Source organism: Corapipo altera, unplaced genomic scaffold (assembly GCF_003945725.1).
Source record: "Corapipo altera isolate COAL_440 unplaced genomic scaffold, ASM394572v1 66, whole genome shotgun sequence".
Classification (NCBI taxonomy): domain Eukaryota; kingdom Metazoa; phylum Chordata; class Aves; order Passeriformes; family Pipridae; genus Corapipo; species Corapipo altera.
The window spans coordinates 860966-887870 of record NW_020884924.1 but is presented as its reverse complement, the minus strand read 5'-3'; the positions used below and the strand labels follow the sequence as shown (position 1 = coordinate 887870).

The 26905-nt window shown below is 34.6% G+C and overlaps 1 protein-coding gene across 5 annotated transcripts in view; it reads left to right on the top strand.

Annotated features, from left to right (window-relative positions):
- Positions 1 to 26905, top strand: part of CDH12 (cadherin 12) — a 520207-nt gene that overhangs the window by 156795 nt on the left and 336507 nt on the right. For 2 of the 5 annotated variants that reach the window (XM_027657475.1, XM_027657476.1), the window contains exons 1-3: positions 442 to 505; positions 1139 to 1214; positions 15447 to 15548. The gene's annotated coding sequence lies outside the window, so the exon portion shown is untranslated. Of the gene's footprint in view, positions 1 to 441; positions 532 to 1138; positions 1215 to 15446; positions 15549 to 26905 lie in introns of those variants that run through there. The other 3 variants (XM_027657477.1, XM_027657478.1, XM_027657479.1) reach the window with 3 other exon arrangements.

Here is a 26905-nt window from a genome sequence, read left to right as displayed (position 1 = left end):
TGAAAGGACTTGAGCACAAGTCCTATGAAGAGAGGCTGAGGGCGCTGTGGTTGTTTAACCTGGAGAAGAGGAGACTCAGGGGAGACTGTATTACTCTCTCCAACTGCCTACAAGGAGATTGTAGCCAGGTGGGGTTTGTCTCTTCTTCCAGGTAACCAGAAGCAGGACAAGAGGGTACAGTCTTAAGCTCTGCAAGGGGAGGTTTAGGTTGAATATTAGGAAGAAATTTTTTACACAGAGAATAATCAGACACTGGAATGGGCTACCTCCACAGGAAGATAGTGAATTTACCGTTCCAGGAGGTTTTTAAGATGAGACGTAAAAACTTAGTGCCATGGTGTAGTAACCACGGCAATGTTGGATCAAGGGTTAGACTTGATGATCTTGGAGGTTTTTTCCAATCCAGTTGATTCTATCATGCTGTGGTTAGCAATCCAATCAATTCCATATATGGACTGTAGTGACCTATCTCCTTTCCAAGTCTATAGGGGCTTTCTTTGTGCAGGTCAGTTAGTTCCTAGGGTTAACAAGGTGCCTTCTGCTAAACTTGCTGGGGATACAATTAATTCAAGATTTACAGGATGGGATAAAACTGTTAGCTTGGACATAATTTTGCTGTGCTCCCTTAAATCTGCAGACAGATCAGATGCCAGTTTGCAGTACTCAGTATTCCTTGTGGCTCCTTGTCAATTTTTACCTTAATATTGTAGAAAAAAAATTCTATGAAGAAAGAGTGATTTTTTCTATAAACAAACAAAAGTTTTTTATTGATCATTGATGTAGTTTTCAAGGCTAATTGAAGTCAGTGGAAACATGCATTGCCATGTGACCCGGAGCATGTATGTTTTACATTTTGATTACCGTCTTCTAAACCCCTCTGATAAGCCTCAGCTTTAATTTGCCATCTGTAAAACTCAAACTTTTAAACATTTGTTTGGGTTTTTTTTCAAATTAAAGTTTTTAGCATCTACCTTTTGAGTATGTTAAATATTTTGTAATAGTTCTGAGGAAAAATCCAGACATTCTTTTAACCAGAGGGTGTTTCTCCAGACAGGGAACTAAACAATAAAATTTCATTTAAGTATTTTAACCACAAAAAAGAGACAGCATCTTAAATCCCACTATTGTTGTTCTGAAGATGTGGGGTATTTTTTGCATACACCAAATACAAGTTTCCTAGTTTCAGCAAAACTCTTCCAAAGAATCTGACCCAGGTAGAATGGAGGAGTTGTTCAAGGCAGCTTGATATATTTTTCTACAAGTCTTGAAGTAGAAGAGAAGCTACACTTGTGTATGTAAGAGTTTCTGGGAACTTGAACACTCAGTTGTATTATTATGTATCAGTTTTTAATTTCTTGGGGAGTAAGTAGAGACATATTTCTGCCAGAATTCTACCAGCAAACTGAGTGCGTTATTGTCTAATTTTTGTCATCTTTCAGTAGTATCCAGTAGATGGCGCAAGTACACAAGGGATTTGTACAATTCTTTTCTTATCGGAGTTTTTTTATGTTTGATTATTGTCAAGGTTTCTAATTCAAATTTAATTATTTAGCTTTTCATTTTCTTTACTATGCTATTAAACTTTCTACTACAATTTTTAGGTTACAGTCACATTTCTTATGATAACAGGAAGTTATTATTTTGGAACACATACCAAAGTGTCCTTAGTCATAGCAAAAGATCTAAAAATTTTAAACCACGTGTGAATCACACGTGAGGCTGATTTGAGACTTGAGGAATGGTGAGAAAGCTTTCATTTCCACTTTTACTGTTGTTTTATCTTTTGTAGCAAAATGTCTACAGATTAAGTACATATTCTTCTCATTGTCTTCCTTACCAGTTTCCCTGATAAAAGTAAAGTATTTGCTTTTCTACTAAAACACAAGTACAGAGGGAGGAATTTGGGTTATAATTTTACTTTCCATGTAACTGAGCACAGACACAACATATTAATTATGAGGAACTGAGCAAAAGCTGTAATGTCTTATTGCAAATATACAGTCATGGCTGTCTAGTGAGTTAATGTTTATCTGTTATTTATATAATAATCTACTTTTTCTCAGATTACCAAAATAAGAAAAAAAGGTATTATTCTTTTAGTATTATGCAATTGGTAAAGCTTTGGGAAAGAACAGGAAAAAAAAAGAACAGCATTCTTTAAGATCAAAATGTCTCTACGGTATAAGTGCGTCATAGTTACACTTCATTTACACTATCCAGGTCCATTTACTTCAGAAGCTTCTTTGTCTCAGAACACATTCTTAGATCCCATTCTTCATGTGAAGAGACATTTAGATATGGTAGCCGTATTTCATCATTTTACATAGGGCAAGAGAGCTAATCTAGTTTTAAGGAAGCCAGACATTATGGGAGAAAATAGGTCTAAGAAGGTCACAGAAGAGCTATTTTGGAGTTAGCCTTTAAATCTCTCTGGGAGAGCACGTTATCATATGGGTAGACTTCATGGACTCCTGTTGTAATTGGAAAGCTTCCGAGACGAGACTATATATGCAGCCTGTGCTACCCCTTTGAGCAGCAAAGGCACAAGGACTACTCAGTCTAATCACAGCAGCAGGCTTGTAAAAATGTGTTGCTAAAACAGAACCCAATCTCAAGTATCATGTTGCTTGGCTTGTAAAAATGTGAAGACAGCTATCATACTGTTTTTAATTTACTTCCCTGGCCTGTAACTATGATAGTTCCTGTAACACTGTGTCTGTAATGCTTTCCTTCAGAATACCAATATGAGATACCACTGTGGTGACGGTGGCTGCTGTTGCTGCATTTTTCCTTTCTTTTCTGTTCTTTACTTGCATCTGAATGACAAGTGATGGGTTCCTTGGAGAAGCATACCTGAAACCATATCTATGTTTAAACTTACGTTGCTAGAGGAAAGCTCCTCTAATAATCAGTGTCAGAATATGAGGAGTTGTAGAAATTAATGCAAGGGGGTTGTTGTTGTTTGTTTTGTTTTTGATTTTGTTTGATTTTGGTTTAGTTTTGGGTTTGATTTTTTGCTTGTTTTGATTTGGGGCTTTTTTGGTTGTTTGGGTTTTTTGGTTGTTTGTTTGTTTGTTTTGTTTTGTTTTTTTTAATTTGGTTTTGTAAGCCATATAGCTCTTTGAGTAAGAAATATAAGGAAATAATACTTCCAGGAGAAAGTTCAGTAAACTTAACCTTGTTAATTTGATCACTCTTGTAAAAAATGTGTGTAAAATTGCTAGATTGTTATTTAAATATATTTCAAACTCATTTTTCATGCATGTCTTTCAATGGCTCCCAAAATCACTTGGTCTTTGCCAAGATAATATGAAGGAAAAACAGATCCATTATTCATCCTCATCAATTCTTCAGGAAATAGGTAGTTGCTGGGTTTTTTACAGACTCCAAATAAATGTTTTTACCAGTCACTAAAAAATTTTTCAGCTAAGTCTTTTCCTGGCACAAGGATTAATTACTGCTAAAATACATCTTATGAGAAAACAATAATATTAAGTGTTAAAGTGACAATTTCCCCCATCATACAATATAATGTCCCATCTGGCAGTGCAGCTGTACAAAGTTTTAACAGTTTTCTAAAATATCTTTTTTGCAGCCCCCAACGTTTGTGGGGGGTTTTATGTTTTTTTGGTTTGGTTTTTTTAATGTTAGGGTTAGAAACATTTAATATCTTCATTTTCAGCCTTTCTACTTGTGTGTGTTTATATAACATATTGCCCTCCTGGATAGTCACTCTCAGAAAGGATCAATGTAGTCCTAGGGAAATGAGGATTTTTTGGGGGAGTCTTTTTCATGTCGTCCTACAGATAGGGTCCAAATACAATTTGAATAGTAAAATGTAAATATTAAGAAATGCCAATCAAGTTTTACAGATAGCAGCATTTGACCTTAATCTAATGTGTACCTGAACTACTTGTTGTAAGTAAACAGAGATTTTTGAAGTTGAAATGTTTAGTAGTCCAGGACAATCTGATTTACCAGTGTTACACTCCGGATTTTAAGCCATAAACTACCCAGAGAGGTTACATTTTATTTAAGACTTTTAAAAAGCCTTTTGATTTGTTACAACCTCAAATTCACATCGGGAGAAAAACTACAGTTTTCTCTAAGAGATTTTCTTTAGTTTAATGAGAAAAATAAGACATTTTGGGAAAAGGTTTCACAGGAGTAAAATACAGCCAAGAAAAATATTTCACTAAAACACCCAACACAAAGACCCATTCCACAAAAAAACACCCCTACTACAAACAATCAATATACCAGGTTTAGTAAAACACAATTCAATAGTTTTAAGTTACAAGAGAAGGAAAAGAGTAAAAGAAGAAAACAGATTAAAAGAGTAAAGAAAGAGAGAAGGAAGAAAGAAAGAAAGAAGGTGAGAAAGGAGAGGAAAATAGTTACCAACAAGATTTGACCTGCTGGCCAGGTGTGACAGGAATATTGTGGAAACAACATCCTCTCCTACCAGTTATGGCTCTCACTGGCCACTCTGCTTTATTAGTTTCGTTCAACACAATAGCAGAGGCTTCAACCAGTTTCAGGTTTTTCCTAATGTCCTCTTTGTGAGCTAAGAATAGGAGAAGAAATTGGTCAAAACAATCAGAGTTAAATTGAAAAGATTTATTGTAGCCAAATAAAATCTTTTCTAATTTGAAATAGTCTTCTAGCAGATGAAGCACAGGCTATCATTTTCCTATTAAATGTGAGCTTAGTAAATATGCCAAGACAAACTCATTGCATAATGCAACAATGTTGTAAAACACTTCTAAAAATCCTTTCCATAAATTAGACTGAAAGGATTTAGAAAACCTAGTAAAAATATTCCAGAAGATTTCTAGAGATTTTGTGGTTTTTAGAGGAGACTTTTGTTCCTTCAAGTGATGGTAAAGTAATAATTGGTTTGAATGATCAAAGCTGATTTCATATAGCATGTATCATAGTGATACAGTGACTTACTTCCTATCGCTCATAACAGGAAATTATTATATAATAATATTACACTGAGACCAAATCACCATGTTTAGGTTGAAATCTAGCCTACTAATTTTATTCTTTCTGTTTGTGAAGTGGCTGAAATTTGTATTTAGAAGACATCAAGAGTTCTAGCCTTTTACTTAGCTTACAAAAAGGGTTGTCTATAGAATAAGTAGACTTGATGGGTAGCTGCCACAGGATGACATGAGTATGTAGATTTGGCTACTTGGGACCAAACCTTCATCTTGATAGATTAATAGAGAGGATAGACTCCTAATGCTGAGAAGGTTTATAGTGAAATGTGCATAAATAAAATGAGCAAGTGTTGGTTTTTCTGTTTACACATGTGTTCTGTAGTTTGTTTACTACAGAAATTGCATAATCATACACTAAAAACAAGTTTAAAAGACTGACAGGTAGCTTAACTGAAGAAAACAGAGCTTGTGTTCACTCTGCAACAAAAGTTACTAGTGTAGAAGTACAAGGTAATATCTTTGAAATTACCTGAATGTATCAGGAAGGAACTTGTAGAAGTAACTGCATAAAGTGCAGGTCAAGTGCTGGAGGATTCCCAGTCACCAAGAATGGATTCCTAAAGGACCAGCATTTTGTTACTGTAGCATAAGTTGTGTAGGGTTCATACATGTTCTATTATACAATCCTTTGATGTGAAAATTAGGATTGCACTTTACTCCTAATTGGGAATAACAGTTAGAAACTCAAATGGGGTTCCCAGATAATCAACAATTGCCTGCCCACAGTTGACCAAAATGCATCCATTCCTGGCTCATGTGTTCTCCATCATTAGTGAATTATGGAGCTGCTAGTCTCTGTGTCAAAGGCGTCTTGCTTTTTCTCCCATTCTGTGTGAAAGTTTGATTTGACAGCACAAAATATGTCATTGCATAGACAAGACAAAGGAATCAGAAATAGGGTTATTTTCCAATTCTTCGTCCTGTCTCAGATCCATAGTCCTGAAGATAAAAACATTAGAGGACCTTCACTTCCTCCCTCTATCATAGATGCAGTGAGCATTGTTAATCACTTAGAACCAAGAAAAAACGTGAGTCAGTAGCAATATTTTAATAGAACTGTAAAGACAAACGCAGTGTCTCATTAAACACTTGAGTTTGACTTCTTAGCCTCAGAAATGCTATTACTGGCACTGACGCTAGCTTCAGTGAACTAGAAAAACACAGAGAAGAGCGTGACTTGCACTGTTTGTTCTACTGTTCCAGCTGGATTAAGCTAAATTATTCTCATCTCAGTGATTTGCTGCAAACATAAAGGACTGCGGTTCTTACTCTGTTGAGAAACAAGAACATTACCTCTGCTCCAAAATCTCAACATTTTTTTCCCCTTATGCATAATGTGTGCCTCCAATGTTTGGTAGTTAAGTGAATCATAAACTTTTCATGCTCTGCAGTGGGTATATTCATATGTAAAATTACTACTATGCTTGTCATGAAATTGTAATAGGACATGACACTTACCACAGCTGTGAACTTTTTCCCAACCATCTGAATCTCCAGGTATGCCCTTGAACTGACAATAACAAGGTGATGTACTACTGTTATACCTTTTACTGTATTTTGTCATGTCATTGTCTGGGAAAACAGTTTCATAAGAAAGAGTTAATACAGATTCCCAGTCCTAAATTTTTCCCAAGATTTACATGTTTTTAACATGTTAGGAATTTAATGTGAAAACATATAAAGCATAGATGCATAGAAGATGCATAAAGATCCATTAACTTTATGGATTAAAATGTTAAATTTCAAGCAAGTAATAAAATCTTTTATAGTTCAGATTAATAAAAATATTATATAAAATTAAAAGAAAAGGTTTTATATTGTTGAACATAGCTTCTGGTCTTTTAGTTGTTTCTGTGTCAGTATAAATAATAATAACCTGTAATTTGAACACAAATTCCACTCTATTTACAAGAAAGAAATTAATAACAAATATAACTTTTTTTGTCTTATGGGAAATTCCCATACATCTGTGTTTTTTTTGGTTTCACAAGCCTCCCATTCCCTCCCCACGTCCCCCACCGCCCCCAACTCCTCCATTTCAGAATTCCATTAACTTTGTTCAACATTTTTCAAAATTGTCATCTAAGGTGAAATTCATCTCATACAGAAGATCATCAGCAGAAAGCCCTTTATTGCTACTACATTTTTCATTTAGTAGTAGGAGGAACACAGAGAAAAAGAGTTTTGGGTTATATTTTGGACTACTTATTACCTCTCTCTCTCTGCTTCCTCTGCATAGTTGTGGCTGTTGGTATCATAGTTAAAGGGACTTCTGTTGCCAGTTTTTCAGACCCTCCAGAGGACATTTGGGCTACTCAACGACTTTCACATCCCATTATCTTGTTGAATAGTTGCATAGGACTTTATCTTCACATGTGTTTTTCAGCAACGTTATGTTTTATAAATTCAAGTACAGAAAAAAGTAACTTGAAAGAATTGAATGGATTTTTGGATATACTTTGTTACTTGATTTCTATTAGTCTGCTTAGGTAATGGGTGTTTTGGGGGATGGGGGTGGTGTTACTAGGGGTTTTTTTTATATTGATGGCTAAGACTGCAGGTGATGCTGTGAACCTGTTTTTTTAACTATTCAAATTGCACGTATGTTGTCACCAGATCACATTCGTACAGTTCCTGCAATTTTTAAAAACGTTTTAAGGAAATTAATCGTAAAGGCCTTTTCATTTGTGATATAGACATCCTGGGGACACATACATACACTTTCTAGTGATATACCATTTTCTAATGGGAGAAGGGAAGAATCGGTTTTCTCTCATTTTTTCTCTTTTCCTCTTCAATCTACCAAGAATGAAGTATGGAAACATGTTGTTAATTGGTAAACTACTGTCCTTCCAATAGTTGCTATTCCTACCCTTGGGTTGAAGAGAATTTGCATTTTTGAGACCAGATGTAAGTGTTGAGTCTACAGAGTTTTGGTTCCTTCCTTCCTTCCATCCACCAGTTTCTGGAAGAAGTTAGGCTTAACCACAGAACTTTAGTGCATAGCCTCTTCAAAATAAGGTCTCATCATATCCATACATGGTATTATATGTAAAAAAATGTGTACTACATAAGTATCTTTGGCTTAACATTTATTTACAGACTACAAAATTTTTGCTTTACCTTAAATTATTTCATTACTTACCTGTGAAGCAGCTACTGCCTGAATCATGTGAGAACTGAATCTCACAGAACATATTGGGAGTTGCTGATATTCAATAAAATAGATTTTGACTGGGAATGTGGGATTCTAAGCATTTTTTCTTTTAAGCAATGGAATTTCAAGACTACAGAACTGCCAATTTTGAGATTTTACCCTTTTATTTACAGTTTCATATTTTTAGCAGAAAATTTGGTCTTTTAAAACTTATAAATTACAGTTGTTACACACTTACGTTTGCATTTATTTACCTGCTCTGGTTGATGGCACAATATTCCTTCATACTTTGCTGTTATGATGATAGAAAACCTACTTTTCCTGAACAGCTCCAACAAAGAAGTAGAATGATTTCTTAGAGAATCTATAGCTCTTTTACTGGGAAATTGGAGCTTTAACTACAGTATAATTTTGAAAAATTATATAGAGACTACAAATTGTTAAAACAATGCAATCAATATTCAGATAAGAACATCAGAAAGTCACCAGCTAGTTTCTGCTGACTTTGTTATAGCATCTCCAGAAATAACTGCAGAACTAAACCTACCAAAGTATTTTACTCTGTTTGAAATTCTACTTGCCAAAAACAATCACACAAAAATTTTAAGCTGGAATATCTATTGCAGAAAGCCTTAGAACAAAAATGAGGCCTAGCACCCCCAGGAATAATCATGGCCAGTGAAGCTGTGCTTCATGTAATGGCAGAATAAAACACTATTAACACTTTCAATATGTTTTATAGAGTTCTTAGAGGAACTACCACCACAGAGGTGAAAATAAAAAGAGAATTAACCTAGTTATAAGACATAACTGATAACCAAGTACTTTGAACAGTGATTTCATGTTATTTTTTTAATTTTAAAATTGAAAAGTGCAATTGAAAATTAGCTTTTATCCAGTCTTTTCAGCACTGGAGTCTAATCCAAGACCTGTAAACAGACAGACAACATACATTTTGGAATATTCAGAAAGGTTCGAGTTCACTGCTGGTGAAAACCCCTGGGCTTTGATAATGTCAAAGACAGTGGCTTCCAAGAGGCAAAAATGAAATGTAGTGCACTGAATAAAACCTACTATGTTTGGCAGCAGTTTTCTGAAGCAAGTAAGCAATTTTGGTTATCTCAAGCTTCAGAGGGAAAATAAAAATTATCTTGAATCCTGAGAATTTTGTGAGACACAACACAAATTTGCCATTGTACAAGTAGTCTTAACTTCTACTGAAAGAGCTTATTTCTCTGCATGAGTAAACACAGTACCAGGACTCCAGACACCTTACTAAAACTGAGGTAGACTGTTTGCTTGTTCTTTCAAACTTCTGTTGAATAGTTCTTAGTATGGTAGAGAATTGCATTGTCATCCTGTTTTCAAAGTGATATTTGCTACTATTAAAAATAAATTTTGGGGTGGATAGTATTTGAACCTACTATATAATGACAACCTTACGAAATCAGCTTGGATCTGTTATGTTGTACTAATAAGACTAGCAAAAACATGGTAATATCCCATATCAAAGGAGAGCATATGGCTTCAGCACATTGCATCTCTTTCAGTGCTATTCAATCTTTACATAACCCACGTGCTTAATGGAAGTACTATTAGAGTGAAAGTAGAGGCAATATTCCTTTTTTTACTTTAATTCAGAATTTTAATATTTTTATCAAGTAAATCAATTAGAATTACTAAAAGGCAATGAAAGAAAAATAGCAATAATAAATATACTAAATTTGAAAGAAAATATATAATAAAAATCTGTTATCTAGTAGAAAGAAAATATATATATGTATGTGCACTTCTGAGTCTGTGTGAATAGGTTTTTACAGAGGCAATGGTGAGAAACTAAGGAAAAATCCACTTGTTTTTCCGCTTAGACAAATTATCTTCCTACAGCCATTAACCAAGGAGACATATGGCATCATTTCACAGAGGAATTTATATACAGCAAATTATTAATCAGTTTCCCGTTGTTCTTGAAACATGCATTCAACACAGTTCTGTAAACCATTCCAAAAGCAAAAGACTTAAAAATATTTTCGGAGGTTATGATGATTTATTCTGAGAAGTAAATGAGATACATTTAGAAGTAATCTTAAAATTCTTCTTTGGTTTTCTGTTTTTATGTTTTGGGGTTTTTTTGTAGTAGAACTTTTAAAGGAACCTCTCATTTCTCATGAGGCATATATGTGATATGAAAGGGGAAGAGGAAGACCAAAACCTATATAAGGAAATCATTGTATTTTTGATTTGGAGATAGGAATAAACTGCTGTCTAGTATCACAGCTAGTCTAGCATGATCCTGGATAATCCTGTCACACTTATCTTTCAACTAAATGACACCTTTAGAGGGAAGGGGGATTAGGGTAGATAGACTGGCATCCAGAAGATGGTGTTCAGAAGGCCAGGTATAGATTCTATGTATTTCAACAATTCTTTGAAACTTTTGACTGTCTAATGATAAGACTAAATACTTTTACATACTATATTTCCTCTGCATTTTTGAGAACACATGAATCCCTGTCCGAAAATTCAGATGAAATATGGATATTAAGAGACCATAAAATATTATTCAGTGTAGTGACAAAATTCTCTGTCTTAATTCCTAGATAAATCTTGAACAGTCAGTATTTAATTTTTTTGCAATATTTATAGTAGTAATATTATTATGGTTTTCTTGACTTTTTTCTGTGAAGAAGCAGCTGTAGGATAGAAGTAAATGTCAGAGCAAAAGACTTATTTGATTAAACTATGGCAACAGAATTAATCTTCCAAAGGAAATCAAGATAATAGAAGGGTCTGGATGGACCAGGAAATTGATAATTGGTTATAAAGCTTTTGACCTTTGAGCTGGTAGTTCAGATTCAAGCTAAGTCCGCAGTGACTGAAAATCATTACTCTCTAATAGCAGTGCAATTGCTGTGTGAAATCAGTGATTGGTTTCATTCCAGTTCCTAGTGAAACTGGTACTCACATTGCAGAAATAGCTACTCCCATTGTCAGAGTTTAAGGAAGAAAAGGACAAGAAAACTTCTTCATTTTCTTAGGTTTCCGAGTATTTTGGGAGGTGAGGGATGGGAGAAGCTGCCATCCACTGGCACAATGAAAGCATCAACAGCTACTATCAGGTTCTTGTCAAGGAATTAAACCCACTGTATTCCTGTTTTGTCCACAGGACACATCTCACTGACCATAATAAAAGTGGAAGTTTTTTGTGTGATACTACTTTGTACACATTTATAAAGATATTGCTCATTCAAAATTGGATTGTTTTCACTATTTTTACAAGGAAAGAATGTGAGGTAATAGAAGTTTGGTTTTTTCTTTTTTTCTGTTTTTTTTTTTTTTTTTTTGTCATTTGTAGTTCACAGAAAACTGTTAATCAAGTAGTTTATATGAATCTATTTGACCTTGGGATTTTGCTTGACCTCTTTTGGGTTAATGGATGACTCATAACTGAATTGAGTTACCAAAGATTTATAACTCCTCTGTGTCGATTGTGTTCTTCCTCCTTAATTGGATGACCTGATGTTAATAATTAATGCCACCTGAAACCAGTATCTGTAAGAAATTATTTAGGTTGCTGGCAATCTCAACAACCCCAGAGAGTCATATTAGAATGTTGGAACATTAGGGACTTGGCAGTGTTGGGTTAATAACTTATCTTAAAGGTCTGTTCCAACCTAAACAATTCTATGATTTGTCCTCCTCTTACTTTTCTGAGTAAACCTTAGTTATATAGTAAACAAAACACGGGAGAGAATAAAAATGGACCACTGATTCAGAGGTTGCTACATTGTTCTTTCCACGGAGAGAAAAATTATTTAGAAACCCAGTGGATTGGTGTAGGTTCTTTTTGAATCCTTTCAGATGTGTCTTTGTAAAACACAAAATGCTAGAAGGGTGAATAAATATGATCATTTCATAGCACATACTGTTGGTTGTTTTAGTGTAATGGATGCATCTTGCTTTGACTGCCAGCAAAGTCAGGAAACAGTTTTCATGTAGTGCAGGGAGAAGAAATAGGGAAAATGCAGAGGTGGATGCAAAGACTTACCCTGAAGTGCTGCAGTCCATGAAAGCTCTATTACTGAATTCTGCTACAGGAATCTCAGAGTTCAGCAAAGGAGGTAGCGTTGCTTGTTTTAATATTGATTTGTGAATGACTAAGTATGAAAGCATTATTTGCTGTAAATTGCTGCATAATTGTTTTGGAAAGCATATTTATCAAATAAGCCCAGATGGAAATGTTGTTCTTTACAAAACTGGCTATTATGATTTTGAAGAGAGGTCAAAAATTACCTGGCATTCTTGTTTTTCTGATGTGTGTTTCATGGCCAAATGGCTGTAAACACAGTAGTGCAGTAAAATGTAAAAATAAGAATTTTGAAAAATACAGGGAGAAGTGAGGGTTAGAAAAACCTTTTAGTGCATGATCAAGTTCTTTCTGAATGACTTTTTTTGTGGGGCATAGCCCCAAATTTCTATCTTGCACAAGCCCTCTTGCTCATGAAGAATAAATGTTGGTGTAATGGGAATGTGGAGGAAAGAAAAAAAAGTAGTCCCAAATGCCAGTATAACAAATATGTCCAAGAGGGCACAGACAGAAAAGCACTATGAAATTCAGTCCACATACAAAACCAAAAGAGAGTAAGGAACCATAATTTCATGTACTGCAAGTGAGGTGACTTCTTCACTTGTTTTACTGTGAAAAATATCTGTAAATGAAAGTGAATGATATTTCATCAAATATGTACATTCTGTATCACTCAGTACTTCCTGCAGTTTCAGGGATGATAACAGTCCTGATAGCTTTAACTTAGTTTTGTAAATGTGTTCAAAAAGTTTTCTGAATGCAAATATATTCTAATGTACTCAAATAGAACTGTAGTTCCCAGTCAATCTCAGTTTCAATGATTAATGCAAACTGTATATTACAGTTCTCATGCTGTACTTTTCCTCCAGCTAAGTAAACAAGGTATTTGCAGAAAAGATTTTTCAAATTTAATCAATGCAACTGAGAAAAAAATCTATAAGGTTTACAGAACCACTCTGTAAACCTTATTTGCAGTGAGAGTCATTGTGATCTCTTTCTGGTTGCCAATGTTTTTGGTAAGAGGTGCCAAGCAATAAATAACTAGGGCTGTCTGCTGCATGTTAATAATATTTTTAAGGAAATGGGAACTTGCAGTGCTAATACCAAAAAGCTGGATTCTTATTTGTTTTTTTTTCCTTGACATTCTGAACTTCTTTATTTATTTCTACATCAGCCTACTCTAGACTCTTGCAATGTGTATAGATCTGAACGCATGCTTCAGCTGCTGTTTTGAACTGATATCAGGTGTTATTAGTCCGTAAAGTTAATATTGTTGCTATCAAATCCAGTAACGCAAAGAACTAACACTGAGAAAAAGCAAGTTGTTTTGCTCTGGATTTTTTATTTTCTAGGACATGAGAAATTTGTACAGTGTTGAGATTCTTCTGCTCTTAGAATGCTTTTTTTGGTTTGTGAGTTTGTTTTTTGTTAGTCATACTAATTTTTTTAGTGTAATGGCTACAAGTAAATTGTTGAAAAGAAAAGGGAATGTGTTTGGTTTGGTAAGCTTGGAGTAAAGCACATGATTCAAATCCTGCTTACCTTAGCAGGAAAGTTAAAAAGAATTCTTCTGTTAAGTGGGTAGGTTTGGTTCTCATGCTGCCTTGTTCCCAGATGTGGTGAATTTAAGAGGTAAATAGATCACCATGTCCATGTCATCTGAACATTTGAACACTACCAACTATTGCAATTAGAGTCAATTACTTCTACAGTAAATTCATTATCAGTTAATAGAATATTTTGGGCATACAAATTTGTGATTAAATTACACTAATAATTTTTAAAAAATTATTGAATAAATACTCCTTCCACTGAAGTTAAAGCAAATGCTGTGATTCCCTCCCTCCACATCCCACGCCTTCCCTCACCCCCAATATGATGTTGCTTCTGAAGGTACCAAAAGTGCCTCTGTATTAATCCAGTGGAGGGGAGTGTAAATACTGTAAAACAAGTTATGTATTTATAAATATACAATTTATGTTGTAGTACACTATTTGCTTTTCTTTTAGTGTTTCCTTGAAGTATGGAGATTTGGTTTATTAATGTCTGTATAAATGGCTTATTCTCCTCTGCATGCATAATTCACCTGCAACTTTTGAGTTTGTACATTTCTAAAAGCCTTAATTTAATATAAACTAGTTGGTTGGCACAGAGTGGGTATTATTTGTCTCTTTATCTTGGATAAGAACATCACCTGGAGTGTGAAAGAATGCAACCAGTTAGCCACCAGCTTCGCAGTTTGTCTTCCCTTGGGTTTTATCTGCTTTTATAGTTTTGTATCTTGATGCCATCTCTCTCTTAATGTTCCTCCAGTCTTAGGTTTGGGCTCCCATGGTTTTTAATTTCCTTTTTCTCTTCCTTTCTATTCATTTTTTTTTTCTGTCCATCTGCATTCAGAAATTCCAATATGCAAAAAAATGAATGAAAAATAAAAGCAGTAAAGAACCCTCCAAGTTTTAGTCCGATTGAAGTAATAGAAGACATTTTCTACTATTTGTTTTTTTGTTTGTTTCTGTTCTCCCTAATCATCCAAACATTAGGTTAATGTTCAAACAAGAATGTGCCTCAGAACTGCAATTGGTACCAGTTCAGGATGGGCTGGTTACGGAAGTCGTTTCTCTTAGTTATCAAATTGCACTTATGAAAAAGATTACCATCCTGCCATATATGATACTGATTTATACCATTGTGGTAGTGACAAAATTGGCTGCAAAACTGTTGTGAAAAGAACAAATCATTATATGTGGTGTCCCTAGCTTGTATTATCACTCCTCTATCCTTTTCAAAAGAAATCTTTGTATGTTTATTTTCATGCTGTGATGAATGATAGCTAACACAAAGGAAAGCCAGCCAAGGCAATGCATACAAATCAGAGACATAAAATGATGTTCTGCAGTAATGCCTACTGGCAGTAAAATCCCACAAGTTTCAGACAGCTAAGGAACGTGAGCAATTTAGTTCTGAATATTTGTTCAATGGGGTCTATCATCTTGAAGGGGTATCTGTGTCGTGTTCCTCATCTTGTCATACACAACAGGCACAGAAAACGTGCTGTTTGGTGGTCTGGTAATATTTTTTTTATAGTTTTAGATTCCTAATAACACAAATCACTGTCCTTTTACTGTTATTTTTTTTCATTCTCATGAGAAAAAGAGTTGGCAAAGACAATTTAACTCTTGTATGTCTTTTACAGACTTTAGTGACCCAATCAGCTGAGGACTGTGGTGAATGAGGCCATCTAAGGGCTGAACTTCACTGATATAAAGTCTTGGAGGATGTGGCATCATATTCACAGGTAGATTTTTTAAAAACTCTGTAGATGTCTCTGTCGTCTCAAAGAGATCCATAATAATTGGGATGAATTTATTGTGTTAAACCTGATGGATTCAATTCTCTCTTTTTAATTGGTGGAAATGTTTTGTTTGTGTTTTTTTGTTTGTTGTTATTTATACATTAAACACAATTTATCTTTAGGCCCATGAAACTGAGCTCAGGAAATCCAGGATTCTAATTATCCTTGCTGCATATCTCAACAAAAATACTTGATTCAATCTTGAGATCGCACTGCTACTGACCAATTGACTATTTGCAAAGACCTGTGTTGTATGTTACCTTTTTTAGATTATTTCAATTTAGATGTAGATTGGAGAAAATAAAAGTACCTTTACAGTCTGTTCTGTACCTCTTAAAGGAGAGAAACTAATTTTCTCCCTGAGCTTTGTTTTCATGATGTTTCTTCTTGTAATTGCACGGTGTTATTTTTGTCAAATGGTATTTCAAAGGCATACCTTAGCAAAACCTCTTTCACAGGAGTCAAAAACAATGTTATAAACTTCCTCATGTTTATTAATATACTATTGTCTACTTCAGTTGTTGTTTATTGAATGTACTATAAACTGGTTCTACTATATTCTTGACTTGATACTGGGGATGACAAAAAAATCAGTCATCAGGTAGGTGTGAATTTTAAAACTTTGAAGTTAATTATAAAGTATTTTGAGGTAAAAGACTAAACGAGTTTGAGGTGCAGTCTCCCAAACATGGTAACGGTGAATTTTTAGGGTTATACTTTATTTTTAGTAATTTAGTCTATTAAGCATTGTATGCTGGAGAAAAAAAGTACAGGTGACATGAAATTCTGAAATTCAGTAATATTCCATATATCAAAGTTTTGTTGAATGCTTGCTCTGAGCACTCATGTGTAGAATGAGAAATATCTTGATACCTATTGTCTTCTGATGAAATTATACAAAAAAAACCCAAAAGCTGTGGAGAGCTGGTTAAGGTTGGTTGTAGTTCAATTTCAGTGGAAAATAAAATAAAAACCTGTTGTGCTTTTTAAAAAGATAATTGATAGTTTCTCTGTAGTAAGACATTGTTCTGCTCAAACACCACTTTAAGCATACTCGATTTCAATGGATAATGTACATTTATGTTGGCCAGTGCAGTTGTGTGACTGAATACAAAGATAGGTTCTTTTACATGTAGCTGCATTTTGGTAATTATGTGATATATCTTATGTAAATATTTAAACATTTGAGATGTATTTTTGCCATAAATTTCTAATGAAACCTTCAGATACAAAGTTAGAAGTGTCTGGATCCTAATTTTTTTGCTCAAGTTTGTCTTTATAGGTTGTTCTTTGGGACAAAGAGCAAAATGCACTTTTCAGTCATACATCTTCTCTTACCAAACTCTGGGTTTCTACGTAGTCAAAAGGAATTAGGAAATTTAGATTATATCACAGTGACTCTGCCGAATACATGAAAAGAACTTCTCTTATTGTCAACGTGATCAGCACTTGTTATCTTGACTGGGCCTGCTGGAATTGTGCCAAAAGAATTTGGGATGTGACTATTGTTTCTGCTTTGCAAAATGATTTTTGGATTATATATTCTCATGCACTTTGCCTTTAAAAAATTATTTTTTTGCCACCTGGATTGTAATTTAAATTGCATATTGTTTCAGGCCACTCAGGTGGACAGTATGAGAATGTCATGAGAGGGATAATAGAGAGCAAGCAACATGGAATGATTTTATCAAATTTTATTTTAAATTTGATGAGATCAGCACTGCATGGAATATCCTCTAAGAATACTTGTGTGTGGACAAAGATAAAGCTTGGCATGCTTGACATATTACTTTTTATTGATAAAGAGCTTGTATTCTCACTTCATTTATTATGAAATAAAATTTTAAACCACAAGATTATAAAATTAAGCATAATTAAAAATCTGTCTCAACTTTTCATATGGGTTGGATAAGCCTATATGTGTTTGACAAGTTCATATTGATATACGTGCATATAAGTAGAGATGTTGAAATCAGCATATTAATGAACATTTAATAAAGAGGTATTAGAATAACAAAAAGCTATGTATTCACCTCATTTGGAATGATTTTTAAGCACTTAAATGTTTGTTTTAGCTACATAAATTTCTGCTATGATGAGAAAAATAAGATCTAGATTTGTGAACTTTGAGGAGCTAAATGGATAAACCAAACATTATGTAGCTGTCTGCTTTGCTCCTCACAGCCCATTCCTTCCCCTCTTTTTCACTCTGAGTTTTTGCAGTGGAACATGCTGGTCAAAAGTGCATAGCAGGTAGCAATCAAGGTCATCATTGTATCACCCAGTCTGGAAAAACTAGACTGATAAAGAAGGGGAGGGGGGGGGGAAACCTTTTACTTGGTTGTGGGACAGCAATCCATAATTTATTTTGCAGATGTCTCTGTAATTTAAACAGCAGGCAGAACAACCACACAGTTGTAGATGCTCTGGGGAAAGGATAACCAGAGCCTCGTAAATCATGGTAAGGATTAAAAGCAATGAACATTCATCTTCTTAACCCCATAAAACAGTATTGCAAAACCAAGGATTACGACTTACTGTGCATGTAATCTTCATTCAGGAATAAAGAGTGTCAACTTTTTGAAAGCTTCTCTCAACAGTAACACTTATCTTTTGGAAGGGAAAAAAAAATTAATACTGATCATAAAAGAATTTCTGTTATTAAGGGAATACTTAACATTTCCCATAAAAGAAGAGGGAAAAAAAGATCAATTCCTGTTTAACCCATTTTTTCTAAGGCCTTAATCTATTTTTTAATGTTAAAATTTATAAATATATTTTAAATTTTTGCTTAATAGACACAACACAAAAAAAACCACTTGCCTTTCCCAATGTAAAATGGTGGAGTCCTGAACAACCCTTTGCTATTGCTTCAATTTACCTACTTTTTCAAGCTTAAATATTTGACTCAAACACTCATTATGATTAAAGAATAAGCTCAAAATGAAAAACCATTGTATTGTATTCAGGTTGCTAAATAAGTACGGTAAAGCCTGCATTTATCTGTTTACTTTGGAGATGTTACCAGTATACCTGTAAATTAGTTCTAACATCCACCACTGTGTTAAAAATATTTTACTTCCATACTCAGGAAGCAAGTGTAGAGGGACTGAAAACATTTGAAAGAAAAAAAAATGTATGTGATGTCATGAGGAGGCCCTTCATTGCTCAACAAACCAAGAAAATCAGAGAAGTAAGACTGACCTTTTTTTAAAAAAAAAAATCTGATATGCAACTTGAAATTATATATATTTCTGTTGGGGAAAGAAATGTAGGAAAATATTGTTCAGTGGGGTCCTGTACTGCATCTGTGACTGTGGTGGTGATTAGCTTTCAATATGCACTAGGATGAAAGCAAAATCTTAAAACTTCTAAAACTCAAATCCATTGCATAAACCAAATCAATCTGTACTCTAGCTTTATACTTTTTAATGGTATTTTGATACAGTTCAATACTTTGAATATGTGACTTCAGCACCTCAGAATAGTTGAGTTTTTGAAAACTATGAAATTTTCTATCTATTGAGTTTTTAAAAAGCAAGAGTATATATATGTCAAGATAAGTGGACCTGAAGACAGTCTCTGAGTTGGAATATAAATGATGTTTTATTTGGTAGTTAGCATTATAAGTTTAGGGGGAATTTTCTTTCTCTTTTCAATTTTTCATTTGTTTACTCATTGTATTTTCAGATCACAATGTGTTCTGTTGCATTGATCTTATACTTATTTACTTTAATGCCTGTACCTTTATAATACGACAAAACATTTCTAATCACATTGGGTAAGTGGATGGAAAAGACCGCAGTCCTGAAAGGGCTGTGCTGCTGAAACATCTTTTCCGTTGAGGGACACTGCTCTTCTGGTCTTTTATTTACTGATTAAAAAAAATAAAAAAATAGCTTAGTAATTTTTAATCAGATTTAAAATTTATGCATCTTTGAATAGAAATGCTGTAATGTTGAAGAATGTTGTTCCTGAGAGATGTCCTTCAAAATATATTTTCCTCTTTTATGTTCTTTAAGCAAGTCATTATTTCTATCCTATAGAATATGTATACCACAGAGTGTACACTGAGAGGACATTGACTTGTTGGAATGAGTCCAGAGGAGGGCCACCACATTGATTAGAGGTGATGGAGCACCTCTTCTGTGAGGAAAGGCTCAGAGAACTGGATTTGTTCAGCTTGGAAAAGAGAAGGCTTTGAGGTTACCTAATTGTGGCCTTCCTGATGGGAGCCTATAAGAAAGATGGAGACTTTTTACAAGGACATGTAGTGACAGGACAAGGGGGAATGGCTTCAAACTGAAAGAGAGTAGGTTTAGATTAGATATTATGAAAAAAAATTCTTTATTGTGAATGTGGTGAGGCACTGGAACAGGTTGCCCAGAGAAGTTGTGGATGCTCCATCCTTGGAAGTGTTCAAAGCCATGTTGGATGGAGCTCTAAGCAACCTGGTCTAGTGAAAGGTGTCCCTGTCCATGGCAGTGAGGTTGCAACTATATTATCTTTAAGGTCCCTTCCAACCCAGGCCATTCTATTATTCTATGTTCTAAAGGTAAAAGATACGTTTGGACTACAATTTTAAATCTTGAAAATAAAAAAATTAAAAATTAAAAAAAATTAAAAAAGAGGAATATATGTGTGTTTTCTTCATAATTCAAACCTTTGGATAGTCTACAGACACAGACAGACATTGCATTATGATGTTTATATTCAGTCATTATGTACAGAGAGTCTTCCTTAGAGAGAGCTTCCTGAGTATTGACAGAAGATCACAATCACAAGAATATTGGTTTGTCAACTGCTTCAGGCCAGACCATTTGATAGCTGCTTAAACAACGCTGTAGAATTTTACAGGCCCCTGGCAAGATTTTCTGTCATCATTTCAGAATAGCTGTGTTCTCTGATCATCTCATAAAGATTTCACTGGAAATGTCTTCCTGGGCAGATTTTCTGGGCTTATTTTTCTTCTAACTCAACTATTTTTCTTTCTCTGCTTTTTTCCTTGCTTTGAATATGTGAAAGTTCATTTAATTTCTAATATCCCATTGGGATGTTTGATTACTCTAGAAATCAAACCAATAAAACAGATGATACAGGAAGACAGAGTTTGCTTATACATCTACCATGCAAGAATGATGCTTTTACTTTGAAACAAAATACTGCTCTTGAATACTATCTGTACACAGACTTTTTTCTTTGTATGATTTCATGTAAACTTGAAAATGAGTTCTTTATGATCAATATTGGTTTTCATACCATAAATGTGAGGTACATGAACAGTTTTTCATCCTCATAAAACGTATGAGAATGAAATTCATACTGCATTCATGAATCCTGGAATGGATCACAGAATAAGAGTCCGTGATTCATGAAAACCACAAAAATAAAACCATGAAGGAAACAACCGACTCTGAAGTGAACTGGCAAAAACTGCTATTTATTTACGAATGGTAATTTGTCCAAATGTAAATGTCTTTGTATTTTATTTTAAGAAAGCCTTCTATAATGTGTACTATGTATGGCAGACATAGAACACGCTATCTTGAGAGAGCAGGATGACCAGATGACAGTTGCAAATGGATAGCTGAGACACATTTTTGTAATCTCATGTGCAAACACAGGCACCTTTCAGAAACAGTTATTAATTTGGAATTCTTCGGATTTTAGTGTAAACTTGAGATGATTTTAAAAGACATTACATTAATTTTCTGACCATGTGTCAGAAACAAGCTGATTGATCAAATATTCAGGTTTCAAAGATTATGTTTGATTAAATTGTGAATTCCAAAAATGAAGTCTAAAATTAATCCAAGTTCTTTAGAAAATTAGGAATTTGTTTTACATGGTTGAAATGAAAGAGTAAAATTAAACTACAAATACGCAATGTTCTTATTCACCTGAATCAAATAATTGAAAATGGCAAAATGTTGTTGCAATGCCACAGAAATAGCTGCTAAAGAAATTGCTTATAACATTTTACTTGAAAAATGGACTGTTTTGAAGTTGTTAATTTTTTTCAGGAATAAAGATTAAGTTACAAAAAGAGAGGTTTGGCTTTTTGGTTTTTTTCCTTAGCAATGAAAATTTGTATGAAACTATTCATACTACTACTGAATCTAGTTTTTTTTATATATGTCTGAAAAGTGATGGTGTCTTTAAAGTCCAGGATGAATGAGAAGATCATAGCAAAAAAACAGAACCTATTGATTTAGTTAAAAGTAGGACTAGAAAATTTAAATATATCTAAATCTCAGCTATTTCAGAAAGTGGTTCATGGTACTGGGAATTCATGGGTTGCTGTGCTTGGAAACAGTTTATCCTGCTATTTACCAGTACAACTCCATGCCAAAAGAAATTAGTTTTGATGAAAAAGACTTATTAGCAATGGGGTAGCACTGTTCTGTCACAACAATTTGTCTTCAGCTTCTTACTGAGTGCCCTTATATGGTATTGTACTGCATTATGTAAGCATCTGCTTGTATTCCACTCACTACAGCAGGCATAACTTCCAAAACAAGGGAATGTGAAAGAACAGTGAGATTTACAGGATCAGAATATGAGATCCTTACAGCGATAAGAGCCAAAATATCAAGCTTGCTCTCTTGAGAAGGTGTTCAAACAGTCAGAGGAATTCACTTCGAAAATTTCTAAACTGTTTGCAGCATGAAGTACCTGGTTTACTCAGTGCTTCATACAGTCGAAGTTAGCACAGGTTCTTCTCTGTCTTAATCCCATACTCAGATAACTGGTATCAAGAATAAAGTAGGAGTACATTTCACACAATTTTTGGCTTTGAGGAGTCTGTCATTGATCAGAAGCTGCACTGATGCAATTTTCTTCATCCTTGCTATTGAAATGCTATTCTTGTCTTCCAGGTGGCAAAGGAATAATGTGTCTGATAATGTTTTGTTGTACTTGTTGTGTATGCTCTGAACATGGAATTGATATTGAATCCTGTAAGTCAGCGAAGATCAGTTGGAATATTTCTTTCTATTCTTCTCTGTTGTCAGCTTGTAGATTCAGAACCAATGTGTCCATGAAGGACTCTAGAGAGTTCTGTATTTTCTGTATAGCCCCTGTAGAGTTTACCAGGGTAATATGGATGCTTCAAATATTCTGTAATTTTGGTTGTATAGGACTCCATAAAGGCATTGAAAGGTGTTTCCAGATTTACTTTTTTTTGCTTCAAAATATGTCTTAGATAGGGAATATGATTTGTAATGGATGACAATGCTGCATTATTTATTTGATTTTTTATTTATCAGATATGGATATTAGTAGTAAGCGTGTGGGAGCCTCTACAGAGCTATGTTCTACAAACCTTTATTTGAATTGGTAAACCTGACACTGAACTCCTGATGCTTAGTGGTATTACTCATAAAATTATGAGCTTTGAAAGGAATGGAGATGAAATTTTATCCTATATCCTATATCCTTTTAAGAATTATATAAGTATTTGTTTCAAGGATATAATATTACAAAAATTCATGTTGATACAGTCCACTGAGTACATACAATATGCTATAAAAATTTCATGGAGGAAAAACACATTTACAAAAGCCTGTAAAATAGTTAAATGCTTATTGTACAAACAAGATAAGGATCTGTCACCCCACTGAGTCCAGCCTTTGACTAGATCTTGTCAAATAAACCATAGCACTAAGTTCCACATCCAGTCACTTCTTGAACACCTCCAGGGATAGTGACTCCATCACCTTCCTGGGCAGTCCATTCCAATGTTTAACAACTCTTTCCATGAAGAAATTCCTCCTGTCCATCATGCATGACTCATTCCTAAAATCAAGGAATTTTGATCAACATAGATTACAAATCAACAGCTACAGTGTAGGATTTTTTATTTTCACTACGCCTCAGGGAAACGTATTTTGGTTATGTAAATTTGTGGTTTAATTGAAGCAAAAAACAAAATAAGACATGAATATGAAAATCCAACCAAAATGTAGTTGACTTTTTTGGATGAAAATATTTATTCATAAATGAAATTACTCAAAATGTTAGTCTTTTTTCTTATATCAAGTACATTTTGCTTGAAAATAATAATAATAAAAAAAGCAGACTTGAAGTGTTACAGGTAATAATTACTTGTAAGTAATTATTGTGCCTCTATTTTTTGGCTGCCCATCTGTGACATCATGCTGCCACTCATAACTCAAAAATATTGTTCTGTTAGCTGTTAAAATAAACCTGTTGAATTTGACAGTGACCATATCAAAACTCAAAAAATCTAAATTCACTAATGATGTAAAACAAAAAAAAAACAAACAAACAAACAAACAAAAAAAAAACCAAAAAAAATCCTTAATTCCTTTCTTATTTTGATCATTGTGTAAAATTTGGGACATGATCTGATGACTGGAAAAAGGCAAATCTTGCACACATCTTCAAAAAGGACCCAAAAGGCCATACAGGGAGCTACTGTATAAGACATCTCATTTTAGCTTCTGAGGGGACTCATGGAGTCCTCCTAAAGGTCACATCTGGGCCCATGAAGGAGAAGGTAGTGATTGGGAACAGTCAGCATGGGTTCATCAAGGGGAATTCATGCCTGACAAACCTGATTGTTTTCTGCTTTGTGAACATGGTGGAAAAACAAATAGATTAAAAAGCTGATTGAATGGCTGGCTGGGACCAGAGAGTATTGGTGAATGGATCATGTACTACTTGAAGGCCCATGATAAATTAAGTATGTCAGAGGTCTAACCAGGCCAGTGAGGTGGCATCTGGGCTGTACTCATACGGCCATAGATAGGACATAGATGGAAAAGGATGTTTCTCTTCTGTTCAGAACTTGTGAGACCTCCAACTAGATAGTGTTTGCAATTCTGGGCTCCACAATACAAGAAGGACATCAACTAGCAGAGGATCTGCAAGCTAGTCAGGAGCTGGAACACTTCTGTGAGGATTGGATGAAATATCAGGGCTTGTTCAGCCTGGAGAAGAGACTGTTTTGGGAGGATGTATCAGCAGCTTGCCCATACCTCCAAGTGGGTTAGCAAAATGATGGAGCTGGGTTCTTCAAGGGGAGAATGAAAGGTAATAGGGGAAAATGGAAAAAAGTGGGGTTCAGCTCTAATAATGCTTTTCTACTGTTTTTGTTGTTATACTTTGATATCTCTGATTGGTTAAAAAACCAAAAAAGCAAATGGCATAAGAAAACTTTTGAATAAGTATATTTTCAAAAGAAGAGAAAATGGAATAAACAAGAAAACCTAATCTACCATGATACATTCCTGAAAGAGGGGAGAATAACCTGTTGTCCCAAGAGAAGCAGGGCAAGGATTAAGTGCTTTCTTACTTTATAGCAAGAAAGGCTTGGATTACATATAATTAAAAATCTTATTATGGTAAAAATATCACTGAAATAGACTGTATAGGAGAATCATGAAGTCTTCAGAATTAGAGACATTTAGTAACAGAAGCATGTGTCTGAAAGACAGTGATTTTTGAGAGTAGGAAATGAAATGTTTGAATATATTTTGTACTGTTCATGTGAAGACTATGCTAAAACAGTTTAAAGCTTTCCTGACCTCAAGCCCCTATTGTTTGCAGTATAACTAGGAAGTAATGTTTGAAAAAAACTTCAGACACTGAGTGTGTCAGGATTTGTTCAAAGGCTGACTTAGCTGTCAGTTTCAGTACTTTTCTCTGTAAGATTTATGTCAAATCATGTTAAAATATAACTACATTTTTACATGCTTGTCTGTACAAAAGACGTAATATTCATAGAATTTGAACTGCTGTAATTTAAGCATTCAGAGTGTATATCTTTAAATGCTTCTAATAAAATGCTGATATGATGCCATTTTATTTTTGCAGATCATTAAAAGAGTGAAAAGCAAGCTCTAATCATTTTTCAAAGTTTAGTTATCTGAAATAGAAAAAACAGCTGTAGTTCCAAGAGTTCATCTTCTGTTTTCTCATGTAAAGATAAAATTTGTTACTTAATTACTTCATGTTACAAATTTATGTTATGTTATTAATGTTTTAAATTTTATGTTACCTATGCTTGAAAGTGAAAATAGTCTAGTCTGAAGTACACGTATTTACAGTGACAGCATGAGGAATGGAATCTCTTCTCTCCATGTACTGTGTCAGATGTTCCTTCTGATACAACACTCTCCCTTGTCCTCTGGGCTGTGCTACCTGGTACAGTGAAAGCAAGGCTGGTTGAGACAAAATCATACCTTTTTCTTTGTAATTTGTTTGCATTTTTGGAAAAGTAGAAGTGTGACATGAATTGTTCTTTCTCTGGACAATCATATGTTATACCGAGAAATTAATGGAGAAATTGTGTGTCTGCCCCTTTGTGTAGACTGAGATGTCCTAAACATCCACTCATCAGATTATGTGACTAATGCATCTGTTCTAGAACAAGTAGCAATCACAAGTATTGAGGTCATGTTGCTGAGAACACAGTTGCGCTGGGCAGGGCATGTCTCAAGGATGAAGGACCACCGCCTCCCTAAGATCTTGCTTCATGGTGAACTTGCCACCAGCTGCCGCAAGAGAGGAGCCCCAAAGAGGAGATACAAGGACTCGCTAAAGCAATATCTCAGCCTCGGCCATATTGATCAACATAACTGGTCTACTCTGGCCTCCAATTGGGAGGTCTGGAGACACACTATCTTTAACGCTGCTGATGCTTTGAGAAAGCACGCAGGATCACTCTAGAGGAGAAAAGACAACGCAGAATATACCATCTAAGGAGTCTTTCTGCTGTGCCTTTTGCAACCGGACACGCCTATCTTGTATTGGCCTCTTTAGCCACCAGCATGCTTGTAGCAAAAGTGCGTAGAACCCTCTGCAAATCTTTGTTCACAAAGCCTAGCCATGATGAAATGGAGAAATTGTGCATCTACCCCTTTGTGTAGACTGAGACGTCAACTAATGATTGACCCAGATATAAGTGATCCTGTTCATTTCACATGTTTTGTAATCATAACTGTTCAGTTTGCACCATGCAGTCAGGGTAACATAACCTTGTCTGAAGTATGGGTTTCTGACACTTCTTTTTCAGGTCCTTTAGAGTCTGGTTCTTTGCTGCAATGGAGACAAGTTAGAGACGAGATTTAGGGTAGACTGCTAGTCTACCTATATGGAGATGAGGCTGAAGGCCTTAATTCTTCTAAGATTAAAAGCTTTAAGTAAAATGAATTATAAAGGGAATAATCTCTTTCCTGTATTGTCAAGGTTGATAACTACTCTAAAGGTTGAACCTCAATTTTAGTCTGAGTAGTCTCTGAGGCAGACATGTCATCTTATGCATGGATTGACTT